This window comes from Onychostruthus taczanowskii, unplaced genomic scaffold (genome assembly GCF_017590055.1).
Source record: "Onychostruthus taczanowskii isolate IOZ18803 unplaced genomic scaffold, ASM1759005v1 scaffold77, whole genome shotgun sequence".
Lineage (NCBI taxonomy): Eukaryota > Metazoa > Chordata > Aves > Passeriformes > Passeridae > Onychostruthus > Onychostruthus taczanowskii.
This window is the reverse complement of record NW_024505561.1, coordinates 3576216-3597139: the sequence shown is the minus strand read 5'-3', so window position 1 is coordinate 3597139 and position 20924 is coordinate 3576216. Positions and strand designations below refer to the sequence as shown.

At 38.0% G+C, this 20924-nt stretch overlaps 1 protein-coding gene across 1 annotated transcript in view; it reads right to left on the bottom strand.

Moving 5' to 3' along the window:
* Nucleotides 1–20924, bottom strand: part of RAP2A (RAP2A, member of RAS oncogene family) — a 30291-nt gene that overhangs the window by 8845 nt on the left and 522 nt on the right. The gene's annotated exons all lie outside the window — the stretch shown is intronic.

Genomic DNA, 20924 nt, shown 5'->3' with positions numbered 1-20924 from the left:
TAGACTTAAAAAATTTGTGGTATGAATCTTGCCAAAATACACAGCACAAGAGTTATGGGTAATATAAAATAAAGTACCAGAAATGACAGTTAAATCTATTAGGTTACTTACAAATTCACACTAAATATAACTAAATATCCTTTTGTAATGTAACTTGCAAACTGTGATGGCCTTCAGTAAAATCTGTCACAAGTTGAACAAGCAGTTTCCTCCTTAGAGGAAGAACATATTCCAAGTGTAACTATCAAGAATTTTTCTAATATCTTTCACATAATTACTTGATATTTAATGCAAAAACCTTGATAGATAAAACTCCTATCAGCTATGGAGGATAAGAAAAGGCACCGAGTGTTCCCCAGCCTGATTCTGAGCCTCTCAAATACCAGGATGAGAGGAAGCAATACCACAGAATTTTCAAGGAGAAAACCATCTTAACCCTTTCTTGAACCTACCAATTCTTGAACCAAAGCAGCAGGAAAAAAAAAATTTATATATACACACACACTTCTGAAGCTATTACTACCTTAAGACACTCAGACAGAGGAGACACCTCACTTTTACCAAACCCCTACTCTTTGTATTTTGGTAGCTTTAAAAACTGCAGCTATTAGGGGGTCATTGTGCAGAATTATGTTTTCATGGACTCCTGCAAACAGACACCAATAAAGATATGTCAATACCTGTATACATGTATAAATGCGTCAGAGAGATACTCAAATCTAGACAAAGGTAGGTTTCTGCAAAGTTTGAGCACTTTTCCATCTAATGAAAATTTTTACAGCTTCTCAGGCAAAACCACACAGAACAGCTGTAAAACTCCCACGATTCTGCTGCAAACAAGTCATTCCAGTTTACTAATTAATTGCATTTAATATTCAGTTTTGTAAGTTATATTGTGTAGTGATTTAATTTCTTAAGCAATAACTCCCAACTAAAAAAATAGTCTTAAAATAATTTTTATAAATGAGTAGACGTTAAAGAGTTTATTGGAAGTCCCACTGCAATTAGGTGGCTGAGTCATGAATCAGTTTGCTATAAAGAACAGTGTATGGCCTAATTGCGGGACTGGGATCTAACATTTTATTCTAGGCTTTGACACGAACTCCTTACATAGCCTTTGGGAAAACAAACTCTTCAGATGGATAGATTGAGGTATATAAAGTCATGATAATTGTACTTACTCATAGGACAGCAAATTAAATAATAATTGCAAAACAACTTGGGAGGATAATATTAGAATAATAAATAACACCACACCATATCACTTTTGAGGAGGCTTCAGAAACTTTGTTCTTATACACGAAACTTTCTGGAAATAATGCCCTCAGCTTAAATAAAACACTTTAAAGCCAATTCAGTTCTGTGGGTGTTAGAACTGGCTTCACTTGCCAGTTTGGCTCACCACTGGTGCTGTGCTTGTAAGAAATTAGAGGAAATAGTTCCAAGCAAAAGCCCAAGAAACAACAACCAACCGCAGTATACAGAAGCACTATAAATATCTTCTTCCCAGCTCTCAGAATAAGCACTTGCACGCATTATTCCCAAGCAGCTTACAGCTGAGACCTTCCAAGGGACTAGAACCATGGATTGTACAACCCAACACACATACTCAAAGGCCATGCAGTAAACCTACCTTCCCCTGCTGCAACGGATGAAACAGGAGAATGGTATGAGAATGACCACATCATCTCTTTATGAAGGACACCAAAGATCTTTACAGGTCATTTCCATTCACTTCAGAGAAAAATTCTTATCAACAGAGGATTTTCTGCAACTAAGATTCCATAGGAGAACTAGAATAACAATAAACTCCTTCCATGTTTTCAGCTCGCTTCTGCAAGTCACTACACACAGAGCCTACTTTTGGCTCTCCCTCCAGCTTTTTAAGATAAAATGTCAAGAGCATCTGAAAATTCAAAGTTCTATCAACATGTCTTAAGGGTTCACTAGTCACTAAAGTAAGGCTTAAAAAAAAATTCCCGATCATTAAGATGTTAGGGAGACATTTTCTCATTAAGCTTGCAGAACTCCATGAATGTTTAAACTATGTCCCATGATGCTGTCTGTTCCCCTCAACGTAAGGCTCTAGCACAGGTGAAGGAAAATAGCTTTCTGAGTGCTGGGGATGACAAGGAGCCAATGACACAAGTAGCTTCAGTTCTCATATACTGCCATTTCAGATGCTCTGAAGTCTTCACAAACAAGAAGTTATTTTTCAACTTAAAAAGGACATTTCTCTCTAGCATATATCATTAAAATTCAGAGCTAACACTGAAGTCTATTATCAAGACGGAAAAGACTCTAAGGGATATATAAAATCCACCTTCTTAGCAGCAGGTTTGCTGGGAGCATATCCAAACAAGATTTTAATCCTCGAGTTCCCTCTCTATGCCAATCAAAATCCTCATCTTACACAACTGAGCATCAGCATCATCTTGTTGAAATCCTTGGCACATTTAGCAACTCAGAAACACTGGAATTTTCAAATGGGAATTTTCTTTTCCTTGGTTTAGCTTAAGAAGCAATAACCACAAGTAAATACAAGGCAAATATTTTACCTGACTCTTTCTGTTACCGTGCCTTGTTTCTAAAAGCAACAAGAAAATCAGAACATCCTACCAATCTGAGATTCTCACAACTGCACCAATTTCATCTAGCTCCTGTCTCTCCACTCAGGTCATATTGAAAGAAGTCTACTTGTCAAGAAAACTACTAACAGACTATAAGGCATGCTACGGTTGCTTAAATACAAAAAGTTCTTGCTCAAAAAATTTCCAGACATTAAAGCCGAGCACCTAATTTTTAAAAAAACTACTGCTACTAGCTGTAGGAATAACTCAACATCCTGAAAATTAGGTCTCGCATTTCAATATTTAAGCTTTGCATCCATAATTGAAAATTATTCTTAATAACCACATTAGTTTTTTTACCTTGAATATTTTTAAGCCATATCCATGCTAATATACTAATGTTTATTCCAATACAATGAGCACGACTGAATATGTAAAGGCTTTCAGTACCTACCACATGTGCAACATATAGAAGATTCTAAAATTAGAGAGGCTACCATCTATCTTTTATTTGTATATTGAATTCTCAAAAAAAAAAGAGAAATTTCTTTTAAATTACAACTTTTTTCAGACATAGCCACTTAAAATTAAATCTTATCCTCAATGTCTTAGAGCAAAAACATTAAGCATCAAGCAAAAGGAATGCTGATATGTGATTTAAGAGATGTGGGTTCATTTTCACACCCTGTTACAGACCACCTGTGCAATTTCTAGCAAGTCCCTTGAACTCTGTACCTCTGCTCTCCATCTGAAGAAGAGTTGTCAGTTTAACCTCTATTGCCTGTGGCACATAAACACTTCTGAGGTCTTCCATCCTCAGTGATGGAGGCCATCTGAACATCTTGAAGCATGCAGGAGCAGTTTTGCTTGCTCTTCAACTGAAAAAGCACTCTGCATCCCAGCTATTCTCAGCAGTAAGCTATGTAACACCACAAAACTTTGGGATTTCTTTACAAGTATTAGGAACGTTAGGGCAGATTCCATACCAACATCAAACCTGTCAGCAGCAAGAATAAAGCTGGTGGATTAGGTGTGCCTTGAAGCAAGAAAACCAGCTTTGGGGTCAAAGTCAAGGTTGTTACCTCACTTCAACACCACCAACTTGAGCAGAAACTGCAAAGGCTCAAAACAGCTTTAAACATATGCTGACATTGAGAGATTTCTCCTCTTTCTTGCTCCTCTGTACAAAACTCTACCAGGTCATAAAACCTGCCTATTCTGGTGATGTGGGACTGAATAGGTGCCTTTACAAAGGCAATGAAAAATGCAGATATCTATTAAAAGCAATGTGAGCTTCTTGCACATCATACAAATCTATGGATTCCAGTTGTTTTATAGTTTAAAATTATTACATTGATGTGTTCAAACAACAGTGACCCTAAAATGTATTACTATATATCAATACACGCTTTGTCACAAGAAATTTCTCTCAGAAGCATATCTTGATGTGCAAATGTTTAGACAAACTACTGTAACATTTTAAAATACACTGTAAACTTCCTGTACAAGCAAGCACTGACAAAGGTGAGGGAGGAGAAAGAAAGTGACCAAAGAGATTTGTACCAATTCAGATATATCAAAGTTTATGCCAGTAGCTCAGCTAAAAAGAAATCTTTGCAATAAAATACTGTTAACAATCCTCCTGGAAAAGCTGAAACAGCATCCAGACTTTGTATAAAGCGCAGAGTCTGTAAAGTAATTTATGAGTAAAATGGTAGGTTCTAGTTTCTTACAGAGTCTATCAATGCTGCTATCTAAAGCTCTAGTTTTTCCCTCTGCCTACAACTTCTCCCCTCACCATTCTCCAGTCCATAAATAGAATTAAGCATGTGCCAGTTTCTTCCATAACTACAGCAGTGACAGTGTGTCTTTCCCACCAACAATTCTGAAAGAACTAAATCATTACTTAGACTTCTAATTTGTTCCAGATGTTGATCTGGGCAGGAAGGGACCTTGGGAAGTCTCCAGTCCAACCCCCTGCTCAGAGCAAGGTCAGCCAGGAAATCTCAACCAGCTTCCTCAGGGCCATGCACAGTTCAGTTTTGAAAACTTCCAAGGACAGGTCTTCCACGATCTCTTTGGGAATTTGTCCTAATGCTGAATTTAGTTTAACTGTGCTGCCAAATTCAAAACTTACTGGCAGATAATGGAGGAAGATGAGACAAGTGAACAACTGAGTTGCACAGTGCTTGTTTACATAGAAAATGGGCCGAGAAACAAACGACAGAGTTATATAAATATTTATAGCCATTCATTTATGTAGAGAAAGTGATAATCATACTTACAGGCCTTGACATACAGGTATCTTAGAATTTTGAAGGCAAAATGAACTAACCAGATTTTGCAGAATTAGCTAAAGCTCAAGCACAAGTTAATGACAACTTCAAACCCTTTATCCTTGTTTATTTAAACTATAAAATTGAAAACTTTTTAGTGGATACATAAAGTAAAAATAGCAAAAAATAGTGAAATGCATATGCATTTTAAAAGGGCCAGAAGACTATGGTTCCCCAAGTATTAGTTCACATTTCAAAGCCAACACACTCTTATATTATTTTAACCAATTTATAATCACTAATAAAAATTCCACTGCAAAACTTGTTTAAACTATTCTAATAGGATTTTCTCCAGCTCATTAAAATTACACTTTTACAGTCTTCAAGAATAGGCCTAACAATTCATTCAAAACCTTCTTAGTAGCATCACCCACTTCCAAAGGATTAGAGTTCAGCAACAATCATGTTGTCCTGTCCAGTCAGAACCACAGGGAAAGAAACAGTTTCTCTTCCATTTCAAGGTAAGAACCTTTTACTCCAAAAAGTCTGTGCTCCTGACTTTTGGCATTACCCAGATCTGGCCCATGAAATGCAAACATTGGTCACAAAACTGACCTTTGATAATTTGATTGCCACGATCTAGTCTGCAGAATCGAGCATTACATACTGATAGAAACTGCAGTTCCATAGAGGCTTTTATTTATTTGCTTTTCAAAGAATTTGACTGTTTGTAATGAACCTAGCTGCAGGTCACTAAAACTAAAGAAAAAGTAAAACAAAAATAACAGGTCAAATTGGCAAACAACCTGGCCTGAACTTCTGCTCTTTCATCAGTCCCTAAGTAGAAGGTAAGGCAGGTAGATACCGGAGTTTTTATGATACTGCATAGCCTGAAAAGAATTTGGGTGTCTAGTTCAAAGCAGAGACTTTCGTTGTCCTAGAAACTGAAGAAGAATACAGCTTAATGTCCTTCAAGCTAATAAAAACATCCCACAATGCACATAAAAATACTTTGCAAAAAATGCTCTGCTGAGACAGATCTTCCTCACAATGGTACAATTAGGGTGGAACTCCAGATATTTTTTAGAAGATGGCCTACTTTACAAAAACTCTAAGCAAGTGACCACACTGATCCAGTGAACCAATTCAGGACAAAACAGTGTAAATGCATTTTCTCTTTTACTGCAGAAATAGTAGTCTTTTTTCAGTTCCTTTTGACCACAGTCAAACCCTCCTCTACCAAAAAGTAAAAATCCAAGGCCTTGCCTAGTATCATGAGCAGATGCTCTGAAAGCCTCTTCACTCCTGCCAAGTTTCTACCAGAACATTTTATTTTCAACTTGGTAAGCAAAACCATTCTGCCATTACTTCAGAAAGCTGGTGGCCTTTACCTTACAGAATAATTTATCTAATTACCATATGCCTACTATAAATAATTGGAATGTTAGAATAAACAGAGCACCAAGAAGGTTTCATTCTCCAGAGGCTTAAGAAGTCAGCTCCAACTTCAACACCTCAACTTTCTATCTCCAGAAATTTTATTCAAAAAAGTGTACATTATCTTGTTATGTGAAACTGTTTCATATCTAAAGATGAACATACCAAAATAAGAGCTTCAGAATTGTCAGGATTTTTTGATAGCTTGTTACTTGTTTGTTCTTATTAAAATAAATGCTGGTTCATCTTCAAATATAAAATACTGCCTCCCAATATACTACTTCTAAGTGGAATAAAGACAAATATAAAGAACAATTTCTTGATAACCTCTATCTTGAGCATAAACTTGAGAAATAATTTTCTTAGGAGATTTTTTCATTCTTTCTACAATAAGATGGGTACCAATTAAAGAAAAACAACAGACCACTTCATTCTGAACCAGTGTTGTGAATATGATCCATTTGAATATCCAGACATTTCTTAGCAAGGAAGAAATGTTTATAAGATGACATTAAATACAGGGGGGTACCAAGTAAAAGAGTGAAATCTAAACATTTTACTTTTTCTCATATACATAGATGTGTGTATGAATATCTCAAATCTAATACTTGATTAACTATCAAAATGAAGCCATCTAAAATGAGGAACTCAGATATAGTCATCATCTCAGATGTCGAGCTATTTATATTTTAACTACTGTATAAATGTTAATTTCCTTGGGTCTACTCTAGGTTATAAAAAGCTCCTTTTTCCCAGAAGAGTTTTACTAACCTGTCTAACAGCCATTTTATTGTCCACGAAGACACTCTGTGGCAGCCAGTCAAGCCTGCAGACTGTTTTATCTTGTACCTGTTAGCCCCAGCAGCAAGGCTGGCCCCTGGGACTCCCCCACCACCACCACGCTGCTGCATCTCTGGGGATGCGGGCACCTTGGCCGTGCCAAAGCTGTGTCAGCAGCACCGGGTCAGAGCCCAGGGCTCCGGCTGGCAGCATCCCTTGGGCAGCGGAGCGGCTCCGCGCTGGCATTCTGCCTGGGGCTGGTGGCCGTGTGCCGGCCGATGGCCGCTGTCACCCGATGGCCGCTGTCACCCAGAGATGGGGAGCATGGACCTCGCTTGCTGACAGAAAAAGCAACCTACACACAGGTGTGTGAGAGGGAAACAGAACAAAATCAGTGCCTGTGTTTCTTACTGACATAATTTTTTTTTTTGAGAGGGAAACACAAACAAGCCAGGCAAACCTAAGAAACTTCCTTAAAATGCTGCAAATTCACGCATGGATACCAATTTTCATATTGCCCAAATTAGGTATGAGACAAACAATGTGGCTTTACGTTAGTTTAAACAAATTTGTTCAGAAGCAATTTGGTGAAAGAATTTTCACATGTAGACAAAGCCTATTTTAAATTTTTTTAAACAGAAGATGACTGCAGAACCTGATAGAATTCATTCATTTTTTCCTTTTATCCTGAGTCCTGACCCCAGATGTCTAAAAGACTCAAAATCTCTTGTGTACATATATGCATATATTTGTATGTATATGTTGTATATGTGTATGTTGTACATACATTTTAAATGTCTCTCCTTCTGAGCAAATTTAATTAAAAAAAACCAGTATGTACTTAATTTTATTCTAAGAAACAAAATATTACCCCAATATTTACATGTCTATTTGTTACATTTTAGGTAGAGAAAGGATGGTAATTTGTACACTTAACCCTCTAAAGTAACAGTAAGAAAATATGTGAAAATATTGAAATATTTGAAAAAGAAGGTTTTCTTTTAAGAAAGAGGTTATATTTAAAGGTACTGTGCACACATCCCTGAGTCCATTACACCTTCTTCATTGAATCACTAATTGGCAACTAGAATTTCCTGAAAATAGTTCATTAATTATTTTTTCCACATTAAGTTGTCCTATTCAGAAAGGCCATTCCAATTAATCTGAAGGTGTGTGCAGAGGTGTGAAGCCTAGACTGTTCCCAGTCCTTTTAATCTAACCACATTTCTTGCTGACAAAGTCTTTCAAAGCAACCATTTTGATCATTTCTTGGAGAAGAATGTAAACTTCAATTACCAGACTAATTATCCCAGCTAGGAAGGCAATACAATTGCTTAATTTTAGAGTAATGACAGACTTTCAAGGTGTGACTTCTCAGCTTTCATCCAAGGCTGAGCTCACCATTGTCCCTCTCTGGCAGATGAAGCTACCACAATGGCATTCACTATTTCTGACTAAAAACCATCTGGAGGAGAATTCAACATTCCCCAAGTTATGCGATTTCACACCTTTAGGTTATTTGTTTTCTTTCTTGAACAGCCTAATTTAAAAAATCATGCTTTTCTCTTTTTTTGTTTATTTTTTACCAAGTACAGTTCATGAGAAAAAAATAGAAAAGGTAATATTTTGCAATAAATTGCAGCAATTATATTGAATGATGAAGTTCTTGAGAAGCCATGGAAATAAAATATTTTCTTTTTTCAAAAATCATACTTCTTTCCTCTGTAAAGCCTACAATGCAGCAAATCTTTCCAGAAGTAAAAGCTTTGTAAACACAGGGTAGTTTCTTTTTCTCCAATGTGTCCCTGTCAAGCCTAGGGACACATTAGCAAGCCCTGCAATTCATAGCACCTGCCTTCCCTCTTCCTTATGTTCCAGAGCACTTTGGACATTTTAAGTTCAAGTACTCCAATGGTAGCTTTCTGCATATTTCGTTTTCCTTTCCATAACAGAGTTACATTGCAAACTTTAGTAGGTAAAACCTGAATTGCATGGATTTGTTCAAAGATTTATTAAAGTACCTAAGACAAAGCAGTCTAGATAAACCACCTTTCTACCATCAAGCTACCATGATGTTTATCTTCAGCTTCTTGTGATATAATTTTGAGAGATACACATCTTTGAACACACCTGCTACAGTTTAGTCTTGTGATGGAGGGTTCATATCACCTGCAAGTGCCCATCACCTCCTTCCCTTGAGAAAGGGCCCTGCTTCCCATTAAATGTTCACACGTCCTGTCTACAAACCATCACTGCAGCCCAGCAGTTGAGCTCTTGGCAATTACAGGTGTAACCAACAGTGTAACATCAAAAAGATGAAAGGAAAAGTAGCTCCAGTCCATCAGGAGACAGTCCAAGGACTGCACTTGCTCATTGTGGTTCCTGAAAACCACCTTCACACAGATGAGGAGCAAGTCTTCCAATTACATGGTCAGTGTGGAATCTGGGGCAAAAGGCCTGGTGGCAGCAGGACCATTCCCACAATGCAAAAACTGGAACTTGGAGTGGTAATACGAACAGCATTCCTTGCCAAGGGTTGTTAACAGACTCATCTGACAGGTAGCAATATTCTGATTTTGGTTGCTAAGAGATCTGGTTACAAGAGAGTATGAGAAATAAAAGAGTTACAAGAAGTTTGACTACAAACTGCTAGATAGTAAAACAGACTCAGAAATTTGCAACAACAACATAATAAGACAGTGATACTTTGTTAAGTAACAGAGCTTACAAAATCCCAGATGGGACAACTACACCCTGTATGGTACCAGACTAAAGGTGAGACTATTAGATAGATACCCATTCATTCAGTCCAGGCAAAATTATCAGCTGATCCATTATGTTATCTTCAAAGGCAGCAGAGGACTCTTGAACCCCACTCCCATCAAAACATAGCCACACGCAGCAGGCAGCCTGGCTTCTCCCCAGTTTTAATGAACTTTGGGAATATTTGGATTGAGTGCAATTCTACAATGTGTCATCATGCCTAAATTTTCTAGAACATCAAGGACCAAGGAGCACAAGGCTATTGATTCTCTCACATGACTAACCTATACCAGCTACTGGAGAAAGAGATGGCATGAGACTGCTGAGCATCTGCAGCTTCTGATGTTAAGTGAGGCTGCAGACAACCAAACTAAGAGACACACAAAAGAGATACCTAATGAAGGCAAACTAATCAAGTTTTTTCCTGTTTGATACTTAACATTAAAACTCTATGCACTCTTGACAGGCTATCCTGATATCCTCTTCTCCAGTTTCTTTCTAGGAAGGAGTCTATCACCCTTCAGACAACTATTTCTATAAGGATAGACTTCCAAGCAGATTCTACTCCAAATAAAATTTTGTAATCAGTAATATAATATAAACTGTGCATAGAACTTCTAGAGAAGTAAGGGATCTGAAGTACAAGACTTGTTAAGCCTGTGCTGTTGATCAAGGCTGTGGCCTACTCCATATTCTATACTAAAAAAGTCATACAAAGGCATTCAGAAGCTCACTGCCCAAAACATACAGAATAAAACTGATGTGAAAAAGAAGGTAGAGAGATTTAATCATTCTGATGGCAAATATTCCTGGGTCTGAAAGCAAAACTGAGGTAGATAAAATACTGGGTCTCCAGAAGTGTTTAGAGGCCCATGACCAGGAGACTGCTCCACAAAATTTCTCCCTCCCCAGTAAATTTCTTGAAAAGCTGCACCCACCCAAAGTTTTTGTCAAAACAAGGTCTGAAGGTCTAGAGCTGTGCAAGCCCAGCTGAGTCACATACTGGAACCAAAACAGGGTCACACACCTAAGGTCTCTGCAGCCTTACGCAAGAAGCCAAGTCCCTCAAGAGGCTTAATTCACTAAACATTGCTTACTGAGGCTACTAACACAACAACAGTGAGATATTCAACAAACCCACAACAGAGATCACTTCCACAGAAAGCCCTGGGAATAGAAGCAAGTGGTGTCAATGCTGTTTCTCACATTTAACATAGTACAGCGATTATAACCCTGATCAATGAGGTGACAGACTTCCACTACACACCTCCTTTAGTCATAGGAGTTTCACATCTGCTTTTCCCAGAAGACTGTTCTAACCACTCAACTGCAAGTCAGGTTCAGAAAATACTCTGCAATCTTTCTTACATCTGAAGATGTACCACTATGAAGGTAAGTACACAAGACACAAGAAGGTAAATTCACAAATCCCAAGGGAACAACAGAAAAGGATCAGATGTACAAGATAAAGAAAGGTACCAGGACTGGTACCCAGTCATTTCTCAGGACTACTTATTCTCTTTAGATTAGGAAGTCACTGCAAAAATGCAAAATTGATATCCCATATAGTTAATGATCACCAGAAGACTCCCCTGGTCCAGGTGACCATAATATTTCTGGAAAGGTCAGCTGTTGCTTCATGATGACATACTGACTTCCACTTCTCTCCCATTCTTTTAATTTAAGTGTTTTGACCCGTGGCCAAGCCTGTTTCTGAAGAGAAAAGATTCTGTATATATGACTTGGTAGTTTGAGTGGTTTGCTGCAACAGTATTACACACCTTAGAACAAAGCAGATTCCTAAGGAAATGACCCAAAATAGCTTAGTGGGTTTTTTTCCTGAAAGGCCTAGGTCTCATTTATTTCTAAATGAAATGCATAAAAAGAGAAGGTTGGCATCAGGGAAAAATATTTTTAAAAAGGCATCTGTTCCAGAGCACTGCATGTTCAGAAGACTGATGCCAGGAGTGCCTGCTTGCATCCTGCACATTTGGTACAATAACGAAACCAAGCTCTCCTACCTCCAAAGCCTCCATGCATCCTGAGGAGCTCATCTGTTAAAGAATCCAAGCAGATTGAACCAATTTAAGTGGTACCACACTGAACACCGCCACTCTCCTCCCTCCAAACCTAAAACCACACCCAAATGGATAAAAGGAATGGGAGAACTCACTTCACATTATCACTTGAACTTTGACAGTGGACTGCAGCAGCCTTAACCCAGCAGAAGGTGACTCATTCTTCTCTCTTCCAGGCATTGTAGGGAGTGACATGCATGTCAGCTACCAAGAATCTAGCTGCATCTGAAACTGTTATAACGGAGCAGATGCCTTCTTTAAGCACTGAGATAGAGAGCCTGAATTTAACTGGAGACTGAAAAACACTCAGACCAGTTTAGACTTTTTGCTTTGTGGGGTTAGAGGCATATGAAAGGCATTTGATAAAATCCTCCAGAATAAATAGCTCAACATGATCATCTTCTGCCCTCTCAATTATTAAAGAAACCCCAACCTGAATTCTTGAAGCTAAAAAAACCTCACAACTAAAACACAAGACACCACTATGTGACAGGCCTTCAACAGCATTATTTCAGCAGAAGGGCAAATTCTGAACCTGGAGATAGAAGACAACTACTAGGAAAACCTATAACACATCAAGTTCTTTTGGCAGAGGAAAGTAATCCACAGACTGAAAACATACCTTCCTAAAAACATGTATTTACAAGTAGCAGTATACAAATTAGGACTGATGTCATAGTTCAAAAAAATACACTTGTTCAGCATTTTGTAGCATTAAATACAGAGGTGGGTGGAAAAAAAAAACCCACCAGAATTTTTTCCCCACCCATTTATAAATTCTGGGGAAAATGGTATAAACGCCCAACATTTTCTATTCATTGTTTAGTTCTAACAAAACCAAGGAGTTTCTAAAATTTATAAATTAAATTAAAAACATAGTAAGGAAATTTCAAAAGTAAAGGAATTCTTGAGGAAATAATTGATGCATTTCTATATTGGTCTTATAACGTTCATAGCTTTTTGAAAAGACAGAAGCATTCCAATTATTTTATAAAATGTTTCAAGTAAGATTTTGCACAGCAGTTTAAAAGATGTTACAGCAGTGCTGGAAACTGCAACCAGATCTAATCAGATAAAGTAGGTTGATCAGTCCTGGCTTACACTCTTTACTGTAAAATATATTAGGGGTAAGAGGGCAAACAATTCAAACATTCTCCTATGAAAACTTGCTCATAATTCAGCAGACATGCTTATAGGCTAGTGGTGACCTATTTGGCTGCTTCTTGAAAGCATCCTTTCTTGCAATTAATCAGAAATCCAGGATCAAAGCTCTTCTTCACAACTTTCAGAGCACTTAAGTTCAGTGCCTTATCCAATTCATTTCCAGTTTAAATTAAATTGTAGTTGAATTGAAACTCGCATGGGAATCTCAAACACTATTAATCTTTTAGTTAAGGTGGCTACCTGTTAACCAGAACAATAATGGAAGTCCCCAAACCATTCTTTAAAGTAAGAACTGTATTTTGTTTTACTACAGACCACTACCCTAACTATTGCATCCTAATATTTTAAAAATGCTTTAATGTCTTCCTCATTACCATGACTTTTGCAGAAGATAATAATTTAAAAATTGTTAAAGCTCCATCTATAAGACATAAGTGATATTTCAAAACAAACTAATCAATCCTAACAACATTCATTTTGTTTGTCCTTCACCTGATCTTTCACCCTGTCTAGGGCTAACCAAGACAAGAATTAAAATATTGTCACCATTGCATTTTTGAAGAGTACAGCATCCAACTGTACTGAGTGAGCCCCATGACATTCATGTTGAGAAAGGAAACATGCTCATAACACACCTTTAATTCTCTTGTCTAGACTAGGATTTAAGGCAACACAGCTGCCAAAGTGCATCCAACCCATTGACAAAGAAAGTGTTCAAGTTGCACTCACCACTGTAAACTGCACCTAGACTATAGTGTCTGCCTTAGTGCAGCAAAAACTGAATACTAGTCCTGTACTGGAAACTTCTGGAAAACAAACCCAGAGCAGAACAAAACAAATCCAACCCCCCCAAAAAAGAGCAGGAGCAAGCTAATGAATAAGAGAGCCCATAGAAGCAGATAGCTATAGTTCTTGTTACCTTAAAATCTTTATACATAAATCTTTATACAAGTCACTACGTGCCAGGATAATTTAGCACTACAGTCCTGATTGCTTCCCTATTCTCTCTCAAAACGTTATCATCACATACCACCTACACAATTTACAAGAAGGAAAAAAAACTGTTTGAGCAACACTTCTAATGCTCAGAAATTAAATAACCCATAACCCCAGGTTTTTTCTTAGGTACAAGAAATAAAAATCTGACATTCAATTATTAAGAAAACCAGAAAAGAAATTTAATGGAAGGATTTGATGATTTTTTTGGGCAATCCACCCACTCAGACATTTCAATTTAAAAACTTTTAACAGCCAAAGAATGTCTATTTTTGAAATTCTGGCCTAAAAAGTATGCCTGATAACACAGGAGCTTTAACTAAACATTATGTTACCCAGAATGCTTCACGTTTGACCAAAGAATGAAACTTATTTCTATCCACACACTATCCAACTGAAGAATTATTTTGAAAGAAAATATTAAACTTACTGATAACTGTGTTAGCTATAAAAAACAGTATTTAAAGAATTACCGGCCTCTCAGCAAAACAGAAATTCAAATGCAAAACTAGAAATTCTAATGAGCAATGATTTTTTAAAATAAAATTTTCCAAATATTCAAAAAATCTTTGTCAAAACAGTCTAATGAAGTGCAAGATAGAAAACATTGAACCCCAAGCATTAATGCTATATTACTGAACTGAATTATGAAAACAAAGTCATGATAATATTTGGTTTTTAACACATTAAATGACATTTTTACAACACAGACACAATCAAGCAATATTGCACAACCAAAAACAAATTTAAGAAGTCTTGCCACATACTGTTCTACTATTTGATAATTGTAGCTATCCAAAAATTATCCACACATCTCTACAACAACATAAGCTACAGCAGCAATTAAAACCCAAACCTAGAAGATGATGCTAAGAAAGGCATCATTAAAAAAAAAAAAAAAAAAAAAAAAGGCACTATACTCTAAACTAGCACAATCTAAACTAAACACGCATACAAAAGGAGCTTGCCTACCTGGCTTTTTCAATAAAAGTCCAAAGAACACCTAAAAAGCAGGAGGGGATAAAAAATATTTATATTCAGTGTTCGGATAAGAAAACTATCATGTCATTTTACCTTACAGAGAAAAATAAGTAAAACTTGGGAAGGAATACCATGAACTAGGCCATGGGGATGGTAGGAAGCAGGGAAACAGCCAAAAAACCCCCAACACATTAGAACACGTTGGTTATAAGCATTGTCTCCAATTTTCACATTTTCCACTGAAAGAAATTCAAAGTAATATGAATATTTCAGATTATCAAGAATGTGAGAGTGGGAAAGTGTGGGGGGAAGAGTCAAGAGAACTCTGCAAATATGCAATTAAATTCAAAAGTTACTACAGGAAAACATTAAAGGTTACATGTTCTGAAGATGCACGAGCACCTTGAAATACCTGATTTTAAGACTAAGCCAAACAACATTAAAATAGTCTTCTATAGCTTAAAATTGCACATTGTCAGAGACGTTTTTTTAGAGGATTGTCTGTATAAGACTTGTAGGAACCTATAATTTTACCTGACAGAATTAGTTCATTAATTTCAAATTAAAACAAAGGTAGATTCATACACACAAAAAAATAATCTAAGCTCTGTACAGTGCTTCTTTTGGTCTCTAAAGTTACTTTAAAAACATGAGAGCACAAATCTGAGTTATGCTCTTTCTATTACAGACACTTTCTAGAGGACAGTCTATGTATCAGTTCTCCAATAAAACACAAGAGATGGCCAGACAGCTGAAAGTTCTGATATTATATACAGAGTCAATTAAGTATGACTACTTCTGTTTACTTCTCCTTTATATCTCTACAGATGCTTAAAGTGTTTACATTTTGTTCCTATAAATCTGTGAGGTTCCCACCGGATAAGCAGCTATCCATAGGTGTCCCTTAACAAAGAAAAAAGGGAAAGGGAGAGCAGTAGAGTTCTTCTATTGTACTTCAATATGTGCAAATGTTTACTGAGATTTAGAATCTGTTAATCTGTTCTTCCAATGAAGTCCTAAGTTTCACCTCACAGGTGCACAAAAGTAGCTGGCAGCTTAGCCAAAGAGAGAATGGGGGCCATGCTTTTTACCCACTCAGCCTTTTTTTACCTGAAAATGAGTACTCAAAGCAATCCATTACATTAAGATGATTGCACAAAAAAGATCTCTTCCTAAAAAAACACAAAGATTTCAGTGTGTGCTTATTTCTGCTTATCTCTACACAGCTAGCACCTATGAAAATCCTTAGACATTTGTCAAGCTTTGTATACAGTACACTTCAGAAGAAACAGGATTTTCCACACTTCAGCTCTACCAAACACTTAAGTGTTTCTTCCTAAAAGGTTGAAGCCATGTTTGTGGTTGAAGGTGTTATACTAGTGTTTATGAAGAATCCTCTAACTACTTCTCAAAAGTAGAAAAAATACTTTCTGAAAATAATCATGCAACATACACAGAACTTCAGAAAACTGAAAAATCTGACCTTGTTTAAAGAGGTCTTATGTCCTTTGAATAAAAAACATACTTCAATTTCAAAGTATTTGGAAAGCAATATTTTCAAGTAAACTTTTAAGCAATTTGTAATTTCAAATATAGTTTTCCAGACTTAATCACCATTAAGTCACTAAATACATCAATTATCATTGACTGAGGATGATTTCACAATTAATAAATTTCAATAATTACATCTCTTGCATGTTTTAATTCTACACAGAATTCCTAGACTGGGAGGCAGATTTTCATCCTGATCATAAACCACAGAAACTACAAAGACTATTGTCAACTCAAAGATACATTTCTGTGATATTTCATAGTAAGACACTTATATAATTTAGTCTACATTTTCAGCCAATCTAAATAAATTAAATTTTCTGGTCTCTTTCTTCTAGATAAAAAGCATTAGATTAATGAAAAGGAGTTTTTTTCACTACTTGGAGTAAAATAGTACTTTTGAGAAATACTTTAAGTAGGCTCTGTTAGTCTCTAAAATGTGATCACAACAGTCCTGTACTTAGAGCACAGGTCAGACACCTAGAAAAATTACTACAAGTAAAGAACTCTGAATTAACTTTGAGTTTTCTTTTACTTCTAGGGTCTAGTTTTCTGCTTGAATAGAAATAACAAAACTTTCCTATTTCATGGGGTTCACCTGAAAAAAACACTATAAAAACACCTGTAGAACAGATTGAGAAATTACACTATTGAAGGCTAAGCAAGCACCTAGAATGGCTACCCAGTGAATTTTAAACATACCTTCATAATAGAAGAACATTGGCAGTCATATTAAAAATTAAAATTTGTTATTTGGCAAATACCAACAGATTCTCTTTAGAGAGCTTTCTAATCAAACAACAGACAAACACAAATAGTGTTAGAAGATACCCAACTCCTTTCTCCACAAAAATAAAAATAAAATTTGCACTACCTTATCTTCATTCTCACTAATTACTTCTAAATCTTGACATCTAACTGGGGTATACCACTTCCAATCTGTTCTTTTGACAGCTTCTGTCCTTCCTCCACTGCGGACCTTTGTTGGCATGGGCCCACTCATCCAATTTAGCCCTGCTCTCACAAATAGAAGGTTTCTCCAGAAAACAGCTCATTCTGAAACGATGGCGAGCTCTGTCTGCAGCATAAACAAGTCAATTCTTTGCTGCCAAGCCTGTAAATCTAAGGAAGAAGGCCCCAGAGCTGCAGCACCCACCAATGCACAGGTGACATACTTTGTGTATTACCTCACCAGGAGGCAGTAAAGCAGCAGCTGGTTCTTTTTATCCTTCTTGAATACAGAGAGTAAGTAGTCTTCAAAGCTACCTTATGTACACTCCACCTTCCTAGCAGTACAAACCTACAGCATATGCAAGAATCAAGAAACAAGGCTCAATGGACCTATTTGGCAAAAGCAGGGTCCAGAAACCAGTTCTAGGTGCCCAGACTGGGACTGGATCAAGGCATTTCAGATGAAACATCTGGAGGAAGAGCAGCAGCCGTGATTTTGTACCACCGCGATCCTTCATCCAACAGTGGCAGCACTCTGCACTGCAGGAAACTCCAGCCCAGAGTACAGTGAGCACTTCTGAAACCTCTTCCTCCTCCTCATCCTCTGCTGAGGCAGAGCTGCTGGGGGTGCACCTATCCACCCAGAACTGGCAGGGCTCCCTTCTCAAGGTAAAGCACTTGGACTCTCTCTTAGAAAGATCTAAACAATTTTTTTTTTTTTTACTTTGAAAAGAGGAATACTGTTTACATTTAAAAATTTTCCCAGGAAAGAATTTTAATTACCTGTTTAAAAGCCATGGAGACACCTTCCACTCTTGATAAAGCTGTGCACCATGAATGAAAGGGCTGCAAGGTCTACACACACTACACAAGGAAGCTCAGCTTCACAGCTTTGCCATTAGGGGAGTTCTCTGCAAGCTGGCAGAGCTGGATTTCAGACTAAGCCTATTTATGTGCTAATATTAAATAGCCATTTAAAGAGAACAGAAACTAGAGTGGCAAGAGTGATCTCAATCTCTTCTAACCACTAAGCTTCAGAGCGAAGTGAAGGTCCACTCGTTTCCTCTCTTTCATTGATGAACATGTCGCTCATTCCTCTAAGGTCACTCAGATTCATCAGGTGGGGTGCAGGACTCACTTAGCTTAGCTGGCATGGCATGTGGTCGTGGGACCAGGGAAGCAGAAGACTCAAATGTGCATCTCTTAGCCCAAAGAGGGAATTTCAACTGGCTTTTCTACTTTTTAGGAGTGTAATTAAAATTACTCTCTAATTATGGTATAACACAGGGATTCTTTCATCCGAAAATAAAACAAAATAGCAAGGACATTATGTAAAATGCACAGATACCTTCCACTTAGAGACCTGGCCAATTGGTTTTCGGTACAACTAAAGCTCAGAGATTTTTCAGAACATGGTTTTGTATCATTATAAGCATACAGTTGTCATCCAAAACCCCCAAGAAAATAGTACTACGATTATTTGTTTCTCAGCATGGATTAAATGCCTTTCTGCAACTGTAAATTATAATTTAGAAGTCCTTGTACAGATGCACATTGTATCTGTAAATATGCATTTTTCAGGTTCAACTGGTAAGAAAGATGTAAGCTTAAGTCTACAGCACATTAGGTCTTACACTGCCTGCAAACCTAAGTTCCAAAACATAACACCCCCACCACAACCCACATATGTAAATCAGGCGAGTTAACAAGTAAAAATCTGGTACCCTTGCAGAAGCTACATCCCTTTAATGCATCATATTCCTTTCAACTACAACTCAATTAAAATTATCTGGGCTTGCTAAAATTTTCCGGATTTCAGCTGCATTTAGATTACTTTACATAAATGAAATTTAGGATTACAACGCTGCTCATATGTCTCACAAAATAACTAACCAAAAGGTAAAAGCTGGAGTCTTGCAGTGAAAGAGCTGGCAGATGAAAAATGAGAGCAGCATTCAGACCCACTCTCAGCAGTGCTGAGTCAATGTAACTATGGAAGTACAAGTTGCTTTCTATTCTGCTTCACCTATCTACAGCTGGTCAGCTGGGGTCTGAATGCAGCTGCTCCAGCACAAGGTACAAAGCAAGCTGCAAAAGCCACAGATATAAATTCAGAAGCGAAATGAATTTATAGTGATGATTAAGTACAAGAAAACCAAAAGCATTTATTAATTAATAATGTCTACCCGAACTACTTAAAGAAAAAACCTTCTGAAGGTATGTGAGAACGATAAGAATGGAAGGATGCTGAAAATGCACTTTTTATAATAAATTCAAAATAACTCCATTACATTGGTCTTTAGAAATCTCCACTGAGAGAGTCAGGACACACATTAAGAAACACCCACTATGAAAAAGTTGCAAGTCTTTAAAAATAGCAGCGCTTTGCCTCCTCCCTCCCCTTTCCCCTACTCACCCTCCTCCCCAATTTCAAAATACATCTTCCCCAGGCCTTGGTCTGGAATGGCAGTTTCTGTGAACAGACCATACCCGACCATATGATTAGCCATTATTATTATCATCACCTTTTATGCTCTACTCTACATTAAGATGCAAATCCAACAGATGTGGTCCAACTAAGTTATTTACAAGGGTTTCCCTTTCAGATGTCCAAGGCAAAGCTACAACCAGTTCTGCGATATAATTACAGCCTCTCTCCACGGGCAGTAAGAGACCTCTGCCTGCGATGGTCTGGCCAGCGGCATTTTCCCATCTACGCTCTGGTTCAAACGGTTGCTGTGATTTCAAATGGTGCATCTACCCTTATTTTAGCGCGACTGGCTGCATTTCAGCTGCCGACATCTGACTGATTGATGCACATCTAAACAACGCAGCGATTATAAAAACACACTGGCAGTAGGCACCGGTGTTTCACCACCGTGGGCTCGCTCCTAACAGAGCGGCTGGCAACGAGACCGTGGGAAATTTAAGAGAAACACCAGCACACATGAGGCCTAACACTCACAGCCGTCACTTCCACCGAGAAAGAGGTGGCGTCCTGCACTTTTAAGAGGGGGAAGTTGATGGAAATACCTATGCAGGTATCTGAACAGGCAGACCTCTCGCCTGCCGCACGAAAGCATCCAGGTGCTTCCCCTGCACATCGGCCACAGCACGTCCACCAAGAAAGTGCACTCGAGGGCTGCTTGACCCGATGCACCACTGGGGGAACTGCTTTTCCGCCCCCACGGTTCCAGCCTCTGGCCAGACTCTCCACCGTATTCCATACGGGAGCACCCCAAACTCCCCGCACACGCAACCGGGGGGAGGGCGAGCGGCGGAAGCCACCGGAGCCCCCGGCCCCTACCCCCACTCCGCCACCCCCGGCCGGCGCCCGCCCACGGGGAGCCCGGGGCTGCGGGCGCGGCTCGGGAGGG